Genomic DNA, 20,835 nt, shown 5'->3' with positions numbered 1-20,835 from the left:
TAGCTCCCTTTGCTGGCTTTATTCCTCCCAGGCTTCCTGTCACACTAAGCTCTTTGTCCTCTCTCCCCATTCCTCAGATGACATTCTTTCGTGCCCTCTGTAAGTCCAGAGCGCCTGGCAGGGCCTCTCCTCCTCCTCATTCCTTCTGTCTCATAAAAAAAGGCACTTAATCTGATTGAAAGTTTCCTTCTGGGCACTGGGTTCTGCATGCCCCGGTGGCCTGAGGGACAGCCTTCTCCCCGGGAAGGCTCTGCTGTCCTGAGGAAGGGTCTGTGAGAGAGAGAGTTTTGTCAGGCTTGGCTGTGAGTGGCATGCCTGGCTTTTGTTCCAGGCCATCCCCTTCCTCAGCTCTCAGACCATCCATCAAAGCTCAGAAGCACAGACCAAGAACCCTCAGCGGGTCAGTCAGCTCTAGGGTGAATTCCCTGGGTGATGCTAAGTGGACGACATTCTCTCAACACCCAGGGTCAAGTTAGGGAGCCAGTACACAGGAAACCCCACTCAGTAAAACCAGAGAAAATCACTGAGTGCCACACCTATGTCCCCAAGTCAACCTCAGAGCCAGACTCATTTCAGGGCTGTAGCTGGTGGCTGCCCTGGGCATACATCAGCTTGCAGAGCCCCCGCCCTGCGCAGCCCGGCCTTCAGAACTCAGCCTGCCCCACCCTGCTTTGCTCTAAGGAGCTAAGCAGCAGCCTTCATTGGCAGGTTTAAGCTCCCCCTTGGTAGAAAAAAGCAACCAAGGCATTTAAAAGTTAAGGTCTCTTCAGGGAGAGAACCAGCGGTCACGCTGGTAGGAGACAACAAGGAAAGGAAACAAGGGCATATCCCCTGCCTTTCTCCATGCTCTGACTGTTTCTTCCAGCAGGGATTCAAGCTGCCCCTTCTCTCTCTCCTGAGCTCAGCTTCCCTCCATGTCCAGGGCCAATGCTTTGGAGCTCATCCTGCTGACTCTTTGCCCCATTTCTGAACTGGCAGCTCCGCTCACCTGACCTCTAAATCTGTGCCTGCTTGAGGATCCGGCCGAAATGCTGTCCCTGCTCTTGTCTGCCTGCCTGCCAGCTCTCCTCTGCTTCCCCTACCACGGCTCCAGCCCAGTGGAACTGTGTCTGGTTTCTGGCTGGATTCATTTTTCAAAGCTTTCAGAGAGAATAAGAGGAAAATTCTCTCTCCAACTTTAAACACATAGAAGGAGCTTGGTAAATATGAGTTGAAGTTGGTAAAGAATGGAAGGATGGAAGGGAGGGAGGGAGGGATGGAGGAAGAGAGAGGAAGAAGGAGACAATGGAGAATCCTGCTCACTGGACCACTCTACCTTCTTGAGGACTCCAGATCCAGAGATTCTGAAAGCTCTTAAACAAAGTTTCAGGGTGGGCAGAGGGCAGGAGGGGAGAGGCAGAGCAGAAGGGATGCACTGGCCTTGCTCCTGGGAGAACACAGACCCAGGGCTGGGGCCCCATAGCTTCCCCACGTCTGTGGCCCTGATCACTGGCCGAGTGTCTCCCCAGGCCCAGGGAATGTCAGAGCCTCGTCCCACGTCTTCGACCCTGCAGTTTCTCCTACCTGGGCTGCTTTTTCCTTTCCTCTTCACCTTTCTCATTCCTCTCCCTTCCTGTGAGGACTTCCCACCCATCCCTCCCCCATGCCCGGAGCCAAGGACTCTCCTCTGCCACCCTTCCTGGAGCAGTGCCTGATGGAGGGTGTTTGTCTGTATCTCTCTCCCTTTCATGGTATCCTTCATGCAGTATTCACTCACATGAAATTTATGTTTTTTTTATTTAGTAAAAAAAAATATATTTATTTGGATATGCTGGGTCTTAACTGTGGCACATGGGATCTTTAGTTGTGGCATGCAGGAGCCAGTTCCCTGACCAGGGATCAAACCTCAGCCCCCCTGCATTACAAGCGTGGTGTCCCAGCCACTGGACCACAAGAGAAGGCCCCGTGTGTCATTTACGGAGGGCCTACTGTCTGCCAGCAGTGATTGAGAGAGACCTGGCTCCTCAGTGCCACCAGGGAGGTCACAGGGCAGCGAGGGAGAAGACTTCAGGAATATAAGATGGTGAATGCTTTGAAAAGGAAAGTCAGGGTGCTATGAGTGAATATAAGAGAGGGTGTCCTTTAGTCTGGGGTTAGGAGCAGCACAGTCAGGGAAGGTCTCCCAAAAGATGGAACATTTAAACTGAGAAACCTGAATAATGAGGAAGGCAGGCATGGCCAGGGAGAGAGGTGTGTGCGTGTATGGTAGGGGCAATGTCCTATTTCAGGCTGAGCTTGTGCAAATGCAAAATCTGCACAGGGAAAGAGACAGTGATTCTGGCGAGAGGATCCCAAGCACAGCTTGTAGCTGGTGGAGGGAGACAGGCTGCACAGTCGGGTGGGACGAGACTCTGGGGCACCAGCAAGGCCAGGTTCAGTGCCATTCCAGAAAGGGGGGGCTGTGACTTCTTTGTTTTTGTATTCCTAGGGCCCCTGGGAATCACAGGTGCTCAAGAAGTGTTTATTGAACAAATAAAGACTGAAAACACTTTAACTAGAGAAACAGAATTTACCAGGACATGGGGATCTGACCAACAAAACAAAACCACCCCAGAGGCCACCACTAGGGCCATTTCAACCTTCAGCTGGCAGCTGGGAAGCACTGCAGCCATCTGACTGGCACAAGGACAGGTTTGTAGTAAGCACATATGGCCTGATTTGAGCTGGTGAAACTTAGCAAAACAAGAGTGCCGTTCATCCAAGGCAGGTCTATCTGGAGCCCGTGGGAGGGACTGGTGACATCTTCCAGGCCGGGACTTCACACGGTGGGGGAGCCTGGCAGACACAGACCCTGCCAGGGGCTGAGTTTATGCCATTCAGGGACAGGCACTCTCCGCTTCTCCCCACAGTTCTGGAGGGACACAGGACTCTGGAGAGCCTGCACGTTCAGAGGCAGGGGGACTCCAGCGATCATCTGGTCAGTTCCTAGTTTTACAGACACTGACACCAGACAAATTGGCTGTCTCACCCTAAGTCAGTGGCAGGAGGGAGCTAGATCTCAGGGCTCCTGATTCTACTTCCAGTACTCTTGTAAGAACATCTAAGGGAAGAAAGGAGGAAGAGAGAGAAAGAAAGTAGAAGAGGAGTAGGGAGGAAATTCGATTAGGGCTGTCTCATGGGAACTGAAGCAAAACAGAGGTCTCCACAGTGAAGAGCAACTCAAAGTTCTGTGCCTTGTAACATACTCATAAACCTGAGTTCAGGTGCCACGCTGAAAGGCAGAGTGAGAACCCAGTGTTTGCCTTTCTCAGCTGAAGTCTCAGCCTTTGGAAGGAAAGTTCCTACCCTAGTGATCTAAGATACTACTGGGACCACAAAGCCCTCTCCTTTCAGCTAACCAATAGCTAGGAGCTGGGATCTGGAACGAAGCAGCCCAAAGTTTGGCTGAGCCCTTGTGCTTTCATAATCTCCCTATACCTTTTCTCGTTTCCTTTCTCGCAATAAAACTCCTGGGTTTTAGCTGGCACGTGGTTGGCTGGAAGAAAGATAACATTCCCCAGCTCCTGGTGGCTAAGAGTTGCCCTTGTAACTAGGTTCTGATCAGTGGCAGAGAGATCAGGTGCAGCCTCAAGAAGTGAATTACAAGCAGTGGTTCTCTAGCTGAGTAGATTTTGCTTCCCCGGGGACACTGAGCAATGTCAGGGGACACTTTTTCTGTCACACTTGGGAAGAAGGAAGTTACACTGGCATCTGGTGGTAGATGCCAGGGATGCTGCTAAACAGGACAGGCCCTATGACAATCTGACCCCAAATGCCAACAGTACCAAGACTGAGAAACCCTGCCTTAAGGGAGACAGTGTGCTCGTTTTGCTTCTGTCTCCAAATTACGGACTGGAGTGTGGATGTAAAGGCTGGAATCTAAGCTGCCATCTTTGTCTATGAGGTGGAAACTACATGTTGAGGATGATGAAGTAACAAGATTGAAGAAATCTGGATCCTTGATCATCCCGAAATTGCTGTACCAGGTAAGAATGCTCACTTCCACACTTTGTTGCTTAATACAGAATGAAGTTTTAACTCCGTTGTTTTGGGCTTTCCATCACTTTCAGCTGAACTTCACTGATAAACATTCCTTCCTCCTGCTCGTTTCCCCTCAACCTCAGTGCACCTCTCTACACTCAACCCTCACCCCTGGTCTCCTCCTGCCTTGTACTCCTTTGTTGCTCCCAGCTTTCACCTCCAGATTGACTCCAGAGCTATATTCACCCATCCTCTACCTCGCTCTACTTTGACTTCGGATACTGGCTCTAAGATCCATCTTTTTGCAGCTCGGAGTCTATCAAGTCCTGCTCCTTGCAGATTCCCAGTCAATCCAGCCAGTGCTATGAGCAAGCGCGTATCATTTGGGTTCTAAACATTCCCCTGTAACCTAGTTTGCAACATGGTACCACATTCTTCCAGACTGGGTGCTATCTCTAATGGCCAGTACCGTGTGGGTGCCGTCAGCAGAGTGGAGGCCTGGCCAATGGGAATGGTCCCCTCCCGTGAGGCACTACCCTTTGGTACAGTGGTCATATACCCATAGTCATATTACACCTGAAGAATTCATCCATCTATTATCTATGCATCCATACATCAATTCACTCAACACTTGCATGAGTTGTGTTTAAGGCTGTAGCACAGGATCTGCTATGATGATACCCTGGAGATCTTTGTATGTATCATTATTGTTAACCACAGGCTGGAAAATGCCAAATCACTGGCCACCAAGGAGGATCAGCCAGAGAAGCAGACAGAAAGGACTGGCCCCTCTCTATTTCTTGATGCTTCCCCATTGCTAGTGTTGAAGAACTTGGTATTAACTAGCCCTTTCCTTTCAAATGGGAATTCGTTTGTATAATGGTGGGGTCACATTTATACAACCATATTGTCAGCGATCCAAAAGTAAACCTTTTGTATTCAAGGGCAGATATTCTGGGACAAGGAGGGAAATTTCAGCCAGCATATCTGATAGTGCTTGAGCCTGACATCTTGAAGATATAACAAAATGCATAGAGTGGATTCTTTCAAGGGGAAAGTGGACAAGGACCAGAGAACAGTAAAACAAGGAGCATCTCAGTCAATCTCCATGTTCGTCAGATGAACTGGGATAAATTCTGAGTCTGGTACCAAATTTCTGAGTCATAACTGTCTGGATCCTTGATCAGATGAGAGGCCTGATGTGAGGAGAGAAGCTTCCGACTTAATCAAAGTAATTTGGAGTGAGAACAAACCTGAATCACCTCAAGAATCTTCCTTCTCAGAATATCTGGCGCTTGGAGTGGAGGAGGGAAGTTGGCTGCCATATTAAGAGGAGGAAGAAACTAGTATTAAAGATGGGGTGTGGGGCTTCCCTGGCGGCTCACCCTTCCCCTCCCACACTGTACTCACCCTTCGCCTCCCACGCTGTATTGGAGTTGATCCATGTGACCAATAGAACGCGGAAGTGATGGCATAGGACCTCTGTGGCTAGGTCACAAAGGCACGTGGCTTCCACCTCTCTCTTAGATCATTCAGTCTGGGGGAGGCAGCCCTGTTGAGAGGGCTGAGGCGAGGAACTAAGCGCTCCGGCCAACAGGCCTGTGAGTGAGTGGAGTCATCTTGGGAGCAGACCCTCCCACCCCAGTCAAACCTTCAGGTACAGCCCCAAACAACCTCGAGAGAAACCCTCAGTGTAAACCACTCAGCTAAGTGGCTCCCTGACCCACAGAAACTGAGATAATTTTATTGTTTTGAGTTGCTAAGGTCTGAGATAAGTGGTTAATGCAGCCCTAGGTAACTGCCAAGCTTCCCTGGTGGCTCAGGGGTAAAGAATTTGCCTGCCAATGCAGGAGACTTGGGTTCAATCCCTGAGTCACAAAGATGCCCCTAGAGGAGGAGATGGCAGCCCACTTCATTATTCCTGCCTGGGGAATCCCATGAGGACTGAGGAGCCTGGAGGGCTAAAGTCCATGAGGTTACAACACAATTTAGCGACTAAAGGTAACAAAGGTAACTATTACTTCCCTTACTGTTAGTCAGTGTATGTCAGCAGCTCAGTTAATCTGCATGACAATCCTGTGAAATAGAAATAACTTTCTTACAAAAAAAAAAAAAGAAATAACTTTCTCCACTTCAGAGGTGTAAAAATGGGTTCAGAGAGTCTAAGTAATTTCTCAAGTTCATACACCTGCCCTCAAATCCTTCTAAACCATGCTGCCCCACACAGTCATGCCTCTCTGAGACTTTCTCCTCCTCCTCTGACTTACAGAGATGAGCCTGGTTGTTCTGACAGTGGTCTCAGGTTTAAGGCTGAAATTATATGATTGTTATGTATGACTGTTTTCAAACTACCACTGCCTGCAAAATCGTATTCTTACAGACCGTGTGAAGCAGCTTCAAGGACTTGGCAGAGATGAGGTGAAGCAAACAGCATTCTAAAGTAATGGCAAAGAAACAACTAAAAAAATGGACAGTGTCTCTAGTTGAAATCAGAAAGCTGATGACAAATAAGACCTCTGCTGGGACAAAGGATTGTTGGTATCATTTGTGGAGCTATGACACACATACACCATGGGAAAATAGCTGAAGCCATCAAAGCGTGGACACTGTTGGCTGGAGATTTTATCAGTCACCTTGGTAGCCCAGGTGTGGTCATCACTACCTGTGTCCTGAGTCTATCTCAGAAGGAGGAAGACAGCCAGGAGTGATTCTGCCAGTTCTGGAATGGACTTGACCTAGGTTCTGTTGGATATAACTATCAATTGAACTTTTCTTCCCCAGTTCTTCACACAGTGGGAAGTAAAAGGGCATAGTTTTCTCTGAGGTCATTTTTTGAGTCAATAAATCAGATTGATTCAGAGCTTTTCTATGGAATTTTGAGATCTGCTTATTAAGGACTTAATGCTGATAACAGAAGCCAGGTGGATTAATAAGAGTCTGTTACCTAAGCCCTAAACCAGTGCTTCTCAAACTCTCTATTGAAACACAGATTTGGCTTCCGCAGGGCTGGGTAGGGATCCTAGGTGAAGCTGATGCTCCTGGGCCAGAGTCAGCATTTTAGCAGGAAGCAATCATTCTCAAACTTGGCTGCTTATGAGGATCACCTGGGAAGTTTAAAAAGCTATAGATGCCAGGGCCCTACGCCCAGAAAGTCTGCTTTAGTTGGTCTCATGTGCACCCTGGGCGTTAGGATTCTAGTGTGTGGCAGAATTTGAGGACTGGTCTAACAAGCCCATTTCCAGCTGTTTGCTGGCTCCCTCCTGATCCTTTTCCTGGGAGAAGCAGCTACAGTTCAGGGTAACCGGTAGCTGGGGGCAGGTGCCTGATCCATCCTGCTGCTCTCTCGGTGGTTCCCCTTCTCATCTGGGGACAGGGGCAATGACTGAGTCAAAAGGAGGATGGAGCACATTCACGTATTCACAGAGAACTCAGTGTAGTGCCTGGCACAAGGCATGAGGACTTCATGACTACTCTCAATTGCTAAAGACTTAAGATTAGTTAAGTTTTAATAGATGGTTATCCTTTGTGGGCCAGGAGTGGAGAAATGCCTTTGTCTAATAACTTGGAAGAAAGAGAAGTGGATCTGAAGGGGATGGAATTCAAGACCCACTCCCACAAGCTGTGAGACTGAAGGCAGAATTAGGACACTGAAGATCAAGTTCTACTCCCAAGATCATTCAGGCAACATTTCTGGAGTGACAGGGCCTGGTGCTAAGTAAGCCTTGGGGAGAAATGCCTAAATAAAGCAAGGATGTTTAACTTTATAGAGATTCTGGTTTAAAAAGAAGACAAGCTAAGGAATTCCATGATGGTCCACTGGTTAGGGCTTCAAGCTTTCACTGCTGTGGGCCCAGGTTTGATCTCTGGTTGGGCAACTACGATCCCACATGTTGTATGACATGGGTGATCTAGCGACAAGAAAGTGTGGTTCCTTCCCCTCAAGATGCTGATAGTCTCAGAGAGGATATAGAAATAAGATAGAAAACTATATGACTCCCACCTCCAACCTAGAAGAGGAACCGTCCCCACCAGCAGACTTGACTGAAGAGGAAGGTCTGGGACAGTTTGCGGAGGAGGTGACACGGGCTCGTCAATTTCAGGCCCTGTAGCCTTGCCTTCAAAGGGCTTCGGGATCTTTGTCTCCTGACAAGTCAAACTTATTTCCGGTATCCATCCATGCTCTCCTGTCTGACTTTGCTCAAGATTGCAGAGTACATGGGAGCAAGGAAAGCACTTGTGTTTCTCACCATAGTGTCCCCAGAGACCAGCGGAGTACCCTGCCATTTAGCTGTGCTCAGTGCTTAAGTGAATAAGTGTGGCTTTTGCCAGCTCAAAGCCTGAGCAGCGTTGAAGACCCAGGTCAGGCTTGGCCTTTGGCTAGCTATCCCGACAGCAGGGAGTGACTACCACCTACAGGAAGGCCCTACATTCTTCCTGAGCTCTTCCAGGCTTGGAAGCCTGGTTTGCAGCCACGAGGTCTGGAATCACACACATGGTGCTGCCTGCCTCAGACACGGTATACCTGCTTCTGCCTTAGTTTCCCTTTGTGACTAGACTCCTCTGAACACCAGCCTACTGGTCCAAGACTATCACCCAGTTCTTTCCAAAACCTTCCCTTTGGGGGCTGGATCATGTTCCATTTATCCTCAGCTGTGATTCTTGTCCTCCTGTGAATGGGCTGATGGCACAGAACCATGGAACTGGCCCAAACCTGACTTGGTCACCAGTGCCTTGAACCTAGGTGACCTTTTCCACCAGCACCTGCTACAGCCAAGGCCAAGTTAGCTGGACCCATTCAGATACTGGACTGCTCAGCCGCTGCCATTTCCCCAGCCCTGACCTATCTTTTTCCCCCATCCTCCCTAGTCTGTTTGCTAACCCTTGCCTGGAGTTCCTTGCAGGCAAGTCGGCCCTAGGTTAAGTAGCCCTTTCCAAATGCAGCTTCCTCCCTGCTTTGCCCTTTCAGGATGTAATCTCAGTCTCTCCCCTTGAAGCCCCAGACCACTGCACCTGTCTCACTTAGACACTGTTTTACCTTGCATCACAATTGTGTACCTTTCATCATATATTCTAGGCAGTAAGCCAGGCACATGTATTTTTCCTTTGTATGTCAACCAGACACTCAACCATTGCTTGCTGAAGAGATGAAGTCATAAGACAACACTAAGCACAAATCAAATGGGATGTAATTTTCCCTGACCTTTGGGCTCCATTCCATTCAGCCTGTGTATCACCTCCTAAATTAACCATTCTAAAACACAGCCATTCTCATGCCAAAAGAAACGACCTACTGTGTGAAATCCACGTTCCTCATCCTGAACCAAGCTTGCCCCCAGCCCCCTTGCCACATCCGGCCTCTATCCTACTTGCCCAGCATCCTGACTCTGCAAACCCTCACCCCAGCTGTACATTCATAAGGACTCTTTTGTGTCTCTTTTCTACGTTAATATCTAAATTTCTTCATTCTGGCACTTTTTCTTTTCCTTCTATTCCACCTTGCCACCTAGTGTATTAAATAGCTTGCTTAATGGTGAGCACTAAGCTTATTAGGATGAAAAAAGCAATCATTTAAATGTTGTGAGCAGACTTTGTCTTCATAAATCCTTCAGGGATACATTGTTTTTCTCTTGCTTTGGGAAACCATGTGGTTGTACTCAGGAAGATAAGAATCCACACAAGGTTCTTGGGGGAGAATAATGAGGAAACCAAGGAGCTGAAGGTAGATGTTTTAGTTGGAGAAGCTGAGCGTTCTGTTTGGTACATCATGTAAATATGACGTCAACAACTGAGTAGGAGTCCAGTAGGGAGGTTGAGAATGTTTCTTGAGTTGCAACAAATTTAGCTGACCCTGTATCTGAGGTGGTTTGTTCCTGCAGAATGTATGAGATTTCTTTATTGAGAGCTGCTTGCTAATAATAACAGCAAACAGTTGCTACACACTTACTGTGTGCCAGGACTCAAATTGCAGAAAACTTTACAAGGATTAACTCCCATAATCCTCACAACTTTAGGATTTTTCAGAGGTGGAAGAGAAGGCTCAGAAAAGTGAAAGCTGATGTCTTACAAATTAGAGGCACAACCAAGATGTGAACACCAGGAGTCTGACTTCACAGCCTATGTTCCTAACCACCAATCTCGGAGTGTTTCATTAAAAAAAAAAAATCTCTTCCTTTACACTTTTTCTTTTAAAAAGATAATTAGTATAGAGTATATGCTTTTCATTTGGGAATGCAAACTCAAAAGCCGTTTACTGGTAGGGATACCCAATCACATTTTGCCACTTTTTCATATGCCATCTTCCGTTACTTTGCTCCTTATTTCATAGTCACAGGTATTTCTCCCAAGGAATCTGAAGTGTCCTTAAAGGTAGGGATTGTGTCTTAAACTTCTATTCTAGCTGCCACAGTAGGCCCAACTGTATCCTCCCTAAATACTCCTTGAATTGAATTACACTGGTACTCCAATGACCTTCTCCCTCTGGAGCAAAGCAAAGCTAGTGAAAATAAACAGAAATACAGTGGATTTCTAGAGATTCTGGGGAAGGCTGAAGCCGCTTTTAAGCACTGCAAATAGAACTCAGGAACTTTAAAATAATCCTCCTATACAAACATGAGAAGTGTTACTGCAGACTCCCAAAGGGGTATAATGATCTGAACTTAAAAATAAGACACCAAGATGAAGTAGGGTTTTGCTGCCCAGGGAACTCAAATTGCAGCTGGGTGAAGATCAGCCGGCTCGCAGGTGGTTATATAGTCCATGCTTTGGCTCCCTCTGTCGGCAGAAAAGAAGAAGTTTGTCTGTTTTTACCTGTAGGGATTGTTGGTGCAAGTTGTATGATGGCTGTAAACTGCATGTAGTATTGCTTGAGATTCAGTTCTTAGATTTAGGAAAGGGGATGAGAAAACCTACTGGATCTTTCTCCTTAGATGGAAACTAAATACAGATTTACATTCCTTTTATATGCTAACATTGCTGCCTCTAAAACCAGACTCACTACAAACCACTTATTGTCAGAGAACATACACAGCACTTGTTCCGCCAAGGCTTCCCCAGGCATCCAATTGCAAGACGTAAAAAAGTACACCTTGATTGCTCACAGAGTTTGTCACACAAGCCCTGGTTTTCCCACACTGTCTGGTAACCTTGTATCTTGGTAATGTTTTCCATGACAAAGACAAGGGGTTTTGATCTCAACTACTAAAAGCAATCAAATATCTAAAAATTATTTGCTTGATTTATTAAGCGGAATTAAGGACAAACACATCTTTCCTTAACATGTTATTTCTTTTCCTATTCCCCCTTCCCAGACCTTTCACATATGAGTCTGAACTGGTAATCATGTCAGTGATTCATCATCTGTGATTTGGCTCCAATGCTCCCAGAATTCCTCTGTATGATATTCCAAGGAAACATTCAGTCAGTTCAGTTCAGTTCAGTCACTCAGTCGTGTTCGACTCTTTGCGACCCCATGAATTGCAGCACGCCAGGCCTCCCTGTCCATCACCAACTCCCAGAGTTCACACAAACTCATGTCCATCGAGTCAGTGATGCCATCCAGCCATCTCATCCTCTGTCGTCCCCTTCTCCTCCTGCCCCCAATCCCTCCCAGCATCAGAGTCTTTTCCAATGAGTCAACTCTTCGCATGAGGTGGCCAAAGTACTGGAGTTTTTCAGCTTTAGCATCATTCCTTCCAAAGAACACCCAGGACTGATCTCCTTCAGAATGGACTGGTTGGATCTCCTTGCAGTCCAAGGGACTCTCAAGAGTCTTCTCCAACACCACAGTTCAAAAGCATCAGTTCTTCGGTGCTCAGCTTTCTTCACAGCCCAACTCTCACATCCACACATGACTACTGGAAAAACCATAGCCTTGACTAGATGGACCTTTGTTGGCAAAGCAATGTCTCTGTTTTTTAATATGCTATCTAGGTTGATCATAACTTTCCTTCCAAGGAGTAAGCATCTTTTAATTTCATGGCTGCAGTCACCATCTGCAGTGATTTTGGAGCCCCCCAAAATAAAATCTGACACTGTTTCCACTGTTTCCCCATCTATTTCCCATGAAGTGATGGGACCAGATGCCATGATCTTCGTTTTCTGAATGTTGAGCTTTAAGCCAACTTTTTCACTCTCCTCTTTCACTTTTATCAAGAGGCTTTTTAGTTCCTCTTCACTTTCTGCCATAAGGGTGGTGTCATCTGCATATCTGAGGTTATTGATATTTCTCCCGGCAATCTTGATTCCAGCTTGTGCTTCCTCCAGCCCAGGGTTTCTCATGATGTACTCTGCATAGAAGTTAAATAAGCAGGGTGACAATAATACAGCCTTGACGTACTCCTTTTCCTATTTGGAACCAGTCTGTTGTTCCATGTCCAGTTCTAACTGTTGTTTCCTGACCTGCATACACATTTCTAAAAGGCAGGTCAGGTGGTCTGGTATTCCCATCTCTTTCAGAATTTTCCACAGTTTATTGTGATCCACACAGTCAAAGGCTTTGGCACAGTCAATAAAGCAGAAATAGATGTTTTTTTTGAACTCTCTTGCTTTTTCCATGATCCAGCGGATGTTGGCAATTTGATCTCTGGTTCCTCTGCCTTTTCTAAAACCAGCTTGAACATCTGGAAGTTCGCGGTTCACGTACTGCTGACGCTTGGCTTGGAGAATTTTGAGCATTACTTTACACTGCAATTGCAAGGACTAGTGAAGACTCTAAGATACCACTAATGCCTGGCACATTTCCAAGTTCAAAAAAGATTAAACAAAAACACTCTGAAGTCATTTGCTATTTTAAGAGTTAATTTTGTATATGTCAGAATTTCTCCTTCCTGCATATGAGGATATTTATTTCATTAAAGAGGGCATAATGATGTTTTACATAAAGTGCTTACTGTCAAGAAACTTTATGTATTGTGGTAAAATGAAACATACAGGCCTGGCATCAGTCTGGGCTCTGGCATTGTTTGGAGAGGCAATGAACACAGGCCCTTAGCATTCCTGCACGTTCTTGCTGAGTGTGCTAAGAATGTAAGACCCTACTCACTTGGGTCATTCTTCCGGGCTGTTTGCAGTGAGCAACCTTGAAGGATTAGGGAATGTCTGTGAGACAAAGAGCCAGCTTGCTTACTGCTTGCTATAAAATGGTAGGTTCCCCAAGATCAGTATTCCTCTTATGTAATGAAACTCATTATGTGTGCAATCATCCATCTGAGCCCACCTGCTTCTTTCCTGTGAGAATTGGGGTTCAGAGAACTGATACAATCATGTTAGCACTCTGGCTATGGTGATAGTCTTTCATCTCTGACCCAAGAGTCCTATGTGTTCTGTCAACATCCATGAAACTAGAAAGATGTCATAACTGGCAAGTAGGGTAAAACAGACGATTCTTCAAAGTTCTTGTCACATTCCAGCGGAGCCTCCCTACATGTCATTCAAACTCTTTAGCTGCAGTTTCCCTTTTTTATAAAGAGGATGTAGTATCTGACTCATAATACTGTAGTGGTTCAGTTCAGTTCAGTTGCTCAGTCGTGTCCGACTCTTTTCGACCCCACTGATTGCAGCATGCCAGGCTTCCCTGTCCATCACCAACTCCTGGAGCCTGCTCAAACTCATGTCCATCAAGTGGGTGATGCCATCCAACCATCTCATCTTCTGTAGTCCTCTTCTCCTACTGCCCTCAGTCTTTCCCAGTATCAGGATCTTCTCCAAGGAGTCAATTTTTGCATCAGGTGGCCAAAGTATTGGAGCTTCAGCTTCAGCATCAGTCCTTCCAATGAATATTCAGGACTGATTTCCTTTAAGATTGACTGGTTTGATCTCCTTGCAGTCCAAGGGACTCTCAAGAGTCTTCTCCAAGAGCACAATTCAAAGGCATCAATTTTTCCATGCTCAGCTTTCTTTATGGTCTAATTCACATCCATACATGATTATTGGAAAAACCATAGCTTTGACTTGATGGACTTTTGTGGCAAAGTTATGTCCCTGCTTTTTAATATGCTGTCTAGGTTGGTCATAGCTTTTCTTCCAAGGAGAAGAAAAGCTTCTAATTTCATCTTTTAATTTCATGGCTGCACTCACCATCTGCAGTGATTTTGGAGCCTAAGAAAATAAAGTCTGTCACTGTTTCCATTGTTTCCCCATCTATTTGCCATAAAGTGATGGGATTGGATGCCATGATCTTCATTTTTTGAATGTTGAGTTTTAAGCCAGGTTTTCAGTCTCCTCTTTCACTTTCATTAAGAGATTCTTTAGCTCCTCTTCACTTTCTGCTATAAGGGTGGTATCTTCTGCGTATCTGAGGTCATTGATACTTCTCCTGGCAATCTTGATCCCAGCTTGTGTTTAATCCAGCCCGAAATTTCGCATGACGTACTCCACATATAAGTTAAATAAGCAGGGTGACAATAGACAGTCGTGACTACTCCTTTCCCGATTTGAAACCTGTCTGTTGTTCCCTGTCCGGTTCTATCTGTTGCTTCTTGACCTGCTTACAGATTTATCAGGAGGCAGGTAAGGTGGTCTGGTGTTCCCAACTCTTAAAGAATTTTCCAGTTTGTTGTGATCCACAAAGACTTTGGCGTAATCAAAGTGGAGTGAAGTTAAATAAGAATGCACTGATCCCTACTCTACTGGACCCTTCCTGGGTGCTTCCTCTCTCTTTAGCACTGGGATAGGGTGCGGAAGGCACGAGGTAGCTAGCTGGGCAGAGTGGAACCGAGTAGACCACAAGGTAGGCTGCAAACGAACCTGAAGAGAGAGCACAGTAGCAGCCCCGCAATTTCTAAGTAGGCGGGCTCGGAAGACCGCAAGCTGATTGGAGCGGGGACCAGGATTTTGTATGCAAAGGCGTTTGCGGGGCAACCACGCGGTTTTTACTTGGCTCGTCTATTTCAAGTGGCTTTCAGGTCGTACTGATAGGAATTACAGGGAGCATTGAAACCCCAGGTGCCCTCAGACAAACCCTTGGATTCGTGGCGACCGCGCCCTTTCGAGCACCGGGAGCTTACCCAGCCTGTGGCTGCGCCGCCTCCCGGAAACCCCGCGGCTGCTCTCGGGTGCGCGCCCCGCGACCGCTCGCGACCGCTCACGCATGCTCCCCAAGCTCCCACGCGCGCAGGCCCTTCGCCGCCGTCGCCCACGCAGCCGCGTGCTCTGGCTGCGCGTACTCGGCGGCTGCGCTGCGCCCACCGAGCCAGCTGCCGGCGCTGGGACGACCTCTCGGAGGATGCTGCAGCGCGGGGCGCGTCGCCCCCCTCAGTCCACCAGAGCCCGGATACCTCAGAAATTCGGCTCTGGGTCTGTGGGGAGCGAAATGCAACCCAAACTCCATTTTGCCGAACCCCGCGCAAATAAACACACACAAGCATTCACACAGACGTCGCCGCGACCCGCGCCCGCCACGGCGGATCCCGGCCGCGTGCGGCCAGGGAAGAGCTCGGGACCCTGGAGGGGTCGCTGCTCGGGACCAGCCGATAAACGGTGCGACGTAAGTGCCCGGCGTTACCGGCCCGGCTTAAAGGCGCAACTGCCGGCCCGAGGCCTGCAACGCCGGGGCGGGGCCAGGCCGCGCGGAACCGGCCACGGGAGAGCGGGCAGGCGGGGGAGATCGGAAAGGAAAATAGCCGGGGAGGAAGAGCGCGGGCGTGATTTGTCCTCCTCGGCCAGGTACGGCGGCGCCCAGGGCGGGCAGGAGACCGGGCTGCGGCTGAGCTCAGACTCACCAGCCAGCGCTCGGCGCCCTTGCAACATCCCTTCTCTTGCAAGACTAAGCCGACTTTATTAAAAGGCGGTCGCCGAATGAGGACGGGCGCCAGCGGCCGATGTTTGGAAGTGCCCTGGCCTCAGTGATACAGACTAACAATTATGGGGGTGGTGGGAAGGGCGCGGGGCCGTCGCCTCTGGCTTAACAGAGCAGATGCACGGAAACTCCAACAGGTGGCTCCGTGGCGCAATGGATAGCGCATTGGACTTCTAGAGGCTGAAGGCATTCAAAGGTTCCGGGTTCGAGTCCCGGCGGAGTCGGAGGTTTTTTCCAACCCCCTGTTTTATTTTCTACACCAGTCATTGCTCTCCTTTTCTTAAAGGGTGTACACTCGCATCGCATTCTCTGCCCGCTCTCCCTACTGCCTTCGGCTTTCTGCAGCTCTTTTTCTTCTAGTCGCTCGTACCTCTATAGTCTATCCCTCCCCCTACTTCCCTGGCTCGGTGGCTCTGGGCCAGGGCCCTGCCGACTCCGGAGCCTGATCCGGGAACTGGGAAAAGCAGCTCGTGCGGCGTCGAGGCAAGGTCTCGCGGTTTCGGCCTAAGCAGAGCGCGGGGGTGCCCCCGTCTCGGTTGTTCGCGAGAGCTGGCTCCAGACCCCTTCGCCAGGGCCGCGATTCTGGCTGCTAGGGAGGGAGAGGCGAGCGAAGGACAAGGAAAGGCGCCCACAGGGTGAGCAGTCCTCCAGCCCAGAAGGTTCCCAGATTGTCACGAACTAGAATCCCCAGTGGGATCCCGTCACAAATACAGATTTCTGGGCGTCACCCCAGTGCGGCCCAGGAATCTGACTTTAGAATAAGAACGCCTGCTCCTCTCCTCCATGATTCCGGTGCAAAAAGACCCAAGGTCTACTCTGCCTGTCAGCTCCTTTAGGCATGGCTATCTTATACCTCTTTACCGACTGAGATACCGGCGAAGCCCTTCTGACAATTCATATCTTTGCATGAGATTAGGGTTCTACCTCGATGAATGCGAATAAATCAGTGAGTGAATGAAATTTTAACAATGCTGCAACAAACAATTCATGCAAAAAATACAAAATCCCAAATTATCCAAAAAAGTACAGGGGAAAGTAAACATCTTTGTTCTTCCTATTTCCCAGCCCTTCAGCTCTATAAGCCACCAGTGAAAACGGTTTCTTGGAAATATTTTCAAATTTATTTTATGCACATGTCAGTATTTTTGCATCTACCCTGTTTATGTTTGTTGATGTTATTGATGTAGGTGGTTTCGCATTGCCATTGGTGGTATGCTATGCTTGCTAACTCACTTAATGCAATAGAACTGCCTTGTTCCATTGCACCTAAGTATCAGAATGATTTAATAGTCCCCAATAGTTGGCCATATCAGTGTTACGTATTTTCCTAGTGTTTCAGTGAACATCCTTATTCTTATATTAGTGTACACAAGTGCAAATTTATTTGTAGGATAGATTCCTAGGAAATTGAATTGCTGGGTCAAAGGCTTGTTTGTGCATTCTTTGATAGATATTACCAAATTGCTTTGGTAGAGATTGTATCCATTTTACTGTCACTAACAGTGATAAAAGTGGCATTTCAAATTTGCTTAGAAGAGGAGGAATGTTCACTGTCAGTGATTCTGAGACAAAATTCCAACTTCAGTCCTTTTACAGAGGTATATTTCAGATGAAAATACAAATAATATGACCATCAAAAGCACTAAAATAAAATGTGATGAAGTTATTTAATAACTTAAGCGGTACAACTCCAAACCTAGAAGCCACTAAAAAATAAATAAATCCAAATATATGGATTTCTGTAAGACAAAAAATAAAATACCATAAACAAAATCAAAAGACAAACTGGAAAAGAACAATTATAATACATATCACAAAAAAGGGCTGGTTTCTTTAGTGTGTAAAGAACACCTGCAAACCAATAAGAAAATGACCAATGATGGAATAGAAAAATGACCAAACCCACCACACACAATAGGTATCTAGAAAATATATTTGGGTTTGTTTTCTTTTAAATAGACATTATATTTTGGCTTTAACTTCTTTTTTTAAAGTTAAATCTGATAGTTTTATAGACAACCAAGATTCCTGTGCTATTTATTAGTTGCACTAAAGTACTCACCTACCTTTCTTATTTAAAAAAATGTTAATAGACATACAGTTGATTTGCAATGTTGTGTACAGTATAGTGATTCAATTATATATAAAAATATTCTTTTTTTACATACTCTTCCAGTATAGGTTATTATAAGATATTGAGTATAGTTCTGTGTCTACTGTTATTTTGTATTTAGAGGTCTGTCTTGGTTAATCCCAAGTTTCCCTCTCCCCCTTACCTTTTTGGTAACCATAAATTTTTTTTCTTTGGCTGTGAGTCTATTTCTGTTTTGTAAATAAGTTCATTTGTATCGGTTTTAAAAGATGCATATAAGTGATACCGTATGCTATTTGTCTTTCTCTGTTTGACTTAATATGATAATCCCTAGGTCCATCTATGTTGCTGCAAATGGCATAATTTCATTCTTTTTTATGGCTGAGTAATATTCCATCATGTGTGTGTATGTGAATACCACATTTTCTTTATCCATTCATCTGTCAATGGACACGTAGGTTGCTTCCATGTCTTGGCTATTGTAAACAGTACTGCAGTGAACATTTGGATGCATGTATGTTAATTCAAGTTAGAGTATTCTTCAGATATATGCCCAGCAGTGGGGTTGCTGGCTCATATGAAAACTCTAATTTTAGTTTTTAAGGAACCTCTAGTGGTCTCCACAGTGACTACACAAATTTACATCCCCCCAATGTGTAGGAGAATTCCTTTTTCTGCACACACTCCAACATTTATTATTTGTAGACTTTTTAATGATGGCCATTTTGACTGGTGTGAGGTGATACCTCACTGTAGTTTTGATTTCCTTTTCACTAATAGTTAACCACATTGAGCATCTTTTCATGTGACTGTTGGCCATCTGTATGTCCTCTTTGGAGAAATGTCTGTTTAGGTCTTCTGCCCATATACTGATTGGGTTGTTTTTCTTGATCTTCTTAAGCTGTATGAGCTGTTTGTATATTTTGGAAATTAATCTCTTGGTAACATTGTTTGCAAATATTTTTTATACTCTGTAGATTGTCCTTTTATGGTTTTCTTTGCTTTGCAAAAGCTTTTAACTAGGCCCCATTTGTTTATTTTTGTTTTTATTTTCATTACTCTGGGAGACAGGTTCAAAAACTTACTGTAATTTATGTCAAAAAGTGTCCTATCTTTTCCTCTAGGAGTTTTATCATATCTGGTCTTACATTTAGGTCTTTAATCCATTTTGAGTTTTTTATACAGTGTTCAAGATGTTCTAATTTCATTCTTTTACAGGTTGCTGCCTAGTTTTCCCAGCACCACTTATTGAAGAGACTGTCTTTTCTTCACTGAATATTCTTGCTTCCTTTGTTGTAGATTAATTTTGACCATAAGTGAGTGAGTTTACTTCTGGCCTTTCTGTTCTGTTTCTTTGATCTGTGTGTCTGTTTTTTGTGCCAGTATCATACTGTTTTGATTACTGTAGCTTTGAAGTATAGTCTCAGGTCAAGGAGCTTGACTCCTCTAGCTCTGTTCTTCTTTCTCAAGATTGTTTTGGCTACTAGGGGTCTTTTGTGTTTCCTAGAAATTTAAAATTTTTTGTTCCAGATCTGTGAAAAATGCCATTGGTAATTTGATAGGTATCACATTGAATCTGTATGTTGCCTTGGGTTATAGAGCCACTTTAACAATATTGATTCTTCAATCCAAGAACATGGTACATCTATTCATATCTTTCTTTCATCTACGTCTATAGTTTTTGGAGTACTGGTTTCTGTCTCCTTTGGTAAGTTTATTGCTAGGTATTTTATTATTTTTGGTGTGATGGTAAATGGGATTGTTTCCTTAATTTCTTTTTCTGCTATTTTGTTGTTAGTGTATAGAAATGGAACAAGTTTCTAGATATTAATTGTGTATCTTGCAACTTTACTGATTCATTGATGAGCTCTGGTGGTTTTCTTGTGGCACCTTTAGCGTTTTCTGTGTACAGCATCATGTCACCTGCAAACAGTGACAGTATTAGTTCTTCCTTTCCAATTTGGATTCCTTTCATTTCCTTTTCTTCTCTGATAGCTGTATCTAGGATGTCCAAAACTATTAGTATGTTGAATAAAAGTGGCAAGAGTGGGCATCCTTGTCTTGTTCTTCATCTTAGAGGGAATGCATTCAGCTTTTCATCAGTGAGGATATTAGCTGTGGGTTTGGATGTGTGTTCTGTGTCAGCCCTCTGAATTATGGATCCCAAGCTGGAACAGCACAAGATGGGAGGCTGGATGACCAGTTCAGGGCTGTTGAGGTCATCTAGGTAAGAAAATGATGAGGGCTGGAACTAGGGAGGGGGTTTGGAGAGAGGCATGAGTATACACATTGAGAGATATTAAAGGAAGCCAAATTGATGGGACTTGATGAATTAAGTGATATATAGAGGAGTGAGAAAAAAACTCCCATTTCTAACCAGGGACTATGGGTGGATGCTGAAAGAGTCACGAAGGAGACAGACAGAGAAGTGGGTCAAGTTCAGATTTCTTGAGGTCTCTGTGGAACATCCTGGAGAAAGTGTACAGTGGCAGTTGATACGCAATGCCAAGTACACAGCAAGCTCTCAGTAAGGACTAAAAGGAAAGTAGGTATTTAGGGAAAGAGGGAAGAAAGAGAAGGTCTAGAGCTCAGGAGGCTGATCTAGGCTTGAGATTTACAATTCATTCACCTACAGATGGCACTTGAAGCTCTGGACCATGTGAGGTTATGCGGGGGAGTGTAGATGGTGTATGGAGAGATGAGGATTGAAGACAAAAACCTAGAGATAGACAGTTGAAGGATAGTAAAAGAATGAGTTCTTCAGAGAGAACAAAAAGAGTAGCCAGGGAGGTATTAATAGGAAGAAATCCAGGAAGAAGCATTATCTCCGAAAACTGATGGAGTAGGTTTCCTCTTGAGGACCGAATCAAGAGGAAAAGGAAGACATCTCACATTTTTCTAAACCCTGCTTCATGATAGCAACTTTATTTAACGCTTGCCATTTAATTGA

General features: G+C 45.7%; 1 non-coding gene across 1 annotated transcript; it reads left to right on the top strand.

The window, feature by feature from the left end:
• Nucleotides 1–15,932: 15,932 nt before the first annotated feature.
• TRNAR-UCU lies at nt 15,933–16,017 on the top strand. Its single transcript is given in 2 exon segments — nt 15,933–15,969; nt 15,982–16,017. It is a non-coding gene; the product is annotated as a tRNA-Arg (tRNA).
• Nucleotides 16,018–20,835: the final 4,818 nt, after the last annotated feature.

The sequence above is a fragment of the Oryx dammah genome, unplaced genomic scaffold (assembly GCF_014754425.2).
Source record: "Oryx dammah isolate SB20612 unplaced genomic scaffold, SCBI_Odam_1.1 HiC_scaffold_28, whole genome shotgun sequence".
Taxonomy (NCBI): domain Eukaryota; kingdom Metazoa; phylum Chordata; class Mammalia; order Artiodactyla; family Bovidae; genus Oryx; species Oryx dammah.
This window is presented reverse-complemented; position numbering and strand designations above follow the sequence as displayed.